Genomic DNA, 3,795 nt, shown 5'->3' with positions numbered 1-3,795 from the left:
TCAAGAGGATCTTTAGGATGTGTCTTATGAAATTCCTTTTCAACTTATTCATCAATTATGTCAACCTTGAAGCATTCATCAGGTTCAAATTTGTGTTTCATTATGTCGAATAAGTTGAACTCCACTTCTTCTTCTCCTACCTTGAGGGTTAGTCGCCCATTTTTTACGTCTATGATGGCTCCGGCAGTTGCCAAGAATGGTCTTCCCAAGATGATAGGAATTTGAACATCTTATTTCATCTCAAGGACAACAAAGTCCACTGGAATGAAGAATTTGCCCACTTTGATAGGAATGTTCTCAAGTATACCAACAGGATATTTAACAGATCGATCAGCCAATTGCAATGAGATTGTCGTGGGCTTCAGTTCTCTGATCTCTAGCTTTTTGCATATTGATAGAGACATTAAACTGACGCTTGCCCCAAGATCGCAGAGGGCCTTATCTATTTTTTTTGTTACCAATGAGGCAGGGTATGAAGAACCTTTTGGATCTTTCAACTTTGGAAGCAGTTTATTTTGCAGTATGGCGCTGCATTCCTCTGTTAGAGCTATTGTTCCATAGTCTTCTAGCTTTCTTTTCTTTGACAGAATTTCCTTAAGAAATTTGGCATAGGATGGCATCTGAGAAAGTGCTTCAGTGAAGGGGATGTTGATGTTAAGTTTCTGTAAAACTTCCAAAAACTTTCCAAAATGCTTGTCCAATTTGGCTTTCTGAAATCTCTAAGGAAAAGGTAGGGGAGGCTGGTATGGCTCTGGTAATTTCTTTGTCTTCCTTGCTTCCTTTTCCTGATCTTTCTTAGCTTCTTCCTCCTTTTTCTCTGCTCGGCCTCTTAGATTTTTCTATGGTTTCCTCTGTCAGTTCTACCTCTGGTTGTACTGGAGTTCTCCCACTCCTCAGTGTAATTGCCTTACAATGCTCCTTTGGGTTCATTTCTGGTTGGCTAGGCAGTTTGCCAGTAGCCTTGCTTGAAGAACTTGCTTGCTGAGCGATTTGATTCTCTAGCATCCTATTATGAGTAGCAAGTTGGTCCACTCTGGAAGTCAGCTATTTAATCAATTCATTTTGTTGTTGTTGAGCTGCTAGGAATCCTTCCATCATGGTGTCCATGGTCATCTTCAGTTTAGGTTGTTGAGGTTGGAGAGGTAGTGATGGCTATGCAAAGTTTTGACCTCTGTTCTGAAATTCAGGGGATGCTAGTGGTTTGTACCCTTGTTGCTTGTTTATTAGCTGGTTCTGTTGATTGGACCATGAGAAATTTGGGTGGTTCCTCTATCCAGGGTTGTAAGTATTTGAATATGGATTGTAGGGCTGCCTCTGATTGAAGTTTCCTCCATTATTCACATAGTTCATCTGTTCTGTGGAGGGTTCATTGAAATTGTTGTATTCTAAACTCATGTATCCTCCTCCATAGTTGTTCTCATGTTGACTATTTGTACCAATTGCGTTGGCTTGCATTCTTTCAAGTCTCTTTGTGAGCTGATCAAATTGAGCATTTATCATGCTTAGGGTGTCTACTTCTAGGACCCCTGCATTTCTCCTTGCATTTTCTCTTTCATTTGACCACTCATAATTATGATATGTAACCCTTTCTAGAAGTTCAAGTGCTTGTGTCACTGTTTTCTTTATTAGATCACATTCTGCAGCTAAATCAACTGTGCTCCTTGTAGAGGGTAGTAATCCATTATAGAAATTTTGCACTAATAGCCAATCCTCTATGCCATGGTGTGGACATTCCCTCTACAGGTCTTTATATCTTTCCCATGCGTCATAAAGTGATTCTCCTTCCTTTTGTCTGAAGGTGTTAAGCTCAAGCCTCTGTTTTGCAGCCTTTGCAAGTGGAAAATATCTTGCTAGAAAAGCTTGAGAGAGGTTTTCCCAAGTGGTGAACATTCCGGCCGGTTGAGAAAGTAACCACTTCCTTGCTCTGTCCCGAAGGGAGAATGGGAATGCTCTGAGTGTTATTGCTTGATCAGACACTCCATTCATCTTGAATGTGTTACATAGGGCAAGAAAGCATTGGAGGTGATAGTGTGGGTCTTCTGTTGGTGAACCTGCAAACTGGGTTTATTGAATCATTTGGAGCCATACTGGTTTTAATTCAAAGTTGTTAGCTTCTACTGTGGGTCTAGTGACATTGGGTTAAAATCCTTGGACAGATGGAGTTCCATAATCTCTCAAGAGTCTTGGTCTGTCATTATTATCGGCCATGGTTGGAATTTTAGGATCTCTTTGACCGTGCTCTTGATGTTTCCTTTCCCTCCTGATGGCTCTCAGAGTCCTTTCTATCTCCGGATCACAGTCTAAAATTTCTTCTTCTGGCCTTGTTCTAGTCATATACCAGATCGGACACCTGAGAGAAAAGAAGAGAAATACAACCAGTAAAATAAAATTAAATAATAAATATAATTGCCTAAATCAGCTAAATTGCCTATCGCTTGATATTACTAAAGCCAAAAATCCCCGGCAATGGTGCCAAAAATTTATTTCGTTAGTTTTACAACCCCGCAAGTGCACAGATCACTAACAAGTAATAAAGTGATGAGTAGAGTATCGTTCCCATGAGAAATTTGATTAGCAAGTACCAATCTATACAGTAATTTTGACTGTCTAGGCTATCGAATACTTAGGGAATGAAGTTTGTTAACCTTAAACACTAGAATTGTAAACTTAAAACAAAATGATTTATTTGAAACAATTCTGGATTTAAGATTTCACACTTGAATCTTACTAGGGATGTTATCTCATTTATTTACTGAATTGAGAATCATTTTCCTTGATGGAAATCAGTCCTAAGTTATCCTAAATCCTCTCTCAAAGCACCTAGGGTGTATTCTAATTAACTCAAACCCAACTTTCGTGGTGATCAAATTAATTAAAATCCTTTAAGATCTTTGACCAATTTTGAAGTTCAACAAAGGTATTAGCCTATGTCTAAGTCAGAATTCCTAGGTTAAAGATCTTGATTTTCTAATATTAATCTTCACCTTTCAGTCCTTCAATTAACATCTACAATCATGGCTAAGTGGGTACCAGCACATAGCATGCATTAAGATCACAAGAAATTAAATCAAGGAACGAATCTCAAATCCAATAAATAAAACTTAGTGTTCATCCATAATAATAATTACAAGCATTACTCTCCCAAATCCAAAATAAGAAAACTACTCACTCATGGTGAGTTCAGCAAACATCATGATAAAAGGTAAAAATAGTAAAAGGAAAATCATGTAGAAGAAATAAAACAATAAAAATTTGTCTAGGGAGATGAAATGAAAGAACCGAAGAGAGTTTGCAGCTTTGATCTTGTGGAGCTTTAACTGGAAAAACTCCTTTTGGTACTGATGTTTCTCTCCTCCTAACGACTAGAGAGAGTGCAAAGTGTGGATTTCTCTCCTTCAAAAACTCCTCAAAAGTGATGTCAAAAGATAAAAAAGAGCCCCCCTTTTCTGATGTTTTCTCTTCTATTTATAATGGTCGCTCTAGGGTTAGGTCATTTTGAGTCCAAAAGGCTTTAGGAGTCTCATTTGAATCAAAAAACAAGAGCGGGAATTTGAGTTATAAAACTGGCTGCCGCATAGTACACGGTCCGTGTGTCACTACAAGGCCCGGGGCCGTGTAACTTGCTGGAGTGGAACTGCGGAGTCTTGTATTGGCACAGAGAGATACATGGGTCTGCGCCAACTACACGGACCTGGTTACACAGGCCGTGTACTATTGTTCCCATAAGGATCTACAGGCTTGTGCCCGGCAGAGACTTACACAGGTACCTACAGATTACACAGGTCTAATTACACG

The 3,795-nt window shown here is 39.1% G+C and overlaps 1 non-coding gene across 1 annotated transcript; it reads left to right on the top strand.

Moving 5' to 3' along the window:
- Nucleotides 1-1,714: 1,714 nt before the first annotated feature.
- LOC131183679 (small nucleolar RNA R71) lies at nucleotides 1,715-1,821 on the top strand. Its single transcript, XR_009151718.1, has one exon. It is a non-coding gene; the product is annotated as a small nucleolar RNA R71 (small nucleolar RNA).
- Nucleotides 1,822-3,795: the final 1,974 nt, after the last annotated feature.

The sequence above is a fragment of the Hevea brasiliensis genome, chromosome 9 (assembly GCF_030052815.1).
Source record: "Hevea brasiliensis isolate MT/VB/25A 57/8 chromosome 9, ASM3005281v1, whole genome shotgun sequence".
NCBI classification, from domain to species: Eukaryota; Viridiplantae; Streptophyta; class Magnoliopsida; order Malpighiales; family Euphorbiaceae; genus Hevea; species Hevea brasiliensis.
The sequence above is the reverse complement of the archived record's forward strand: the minus strand, read 5'-3'. Positions and strand labels throughout refer to the sequence as shown.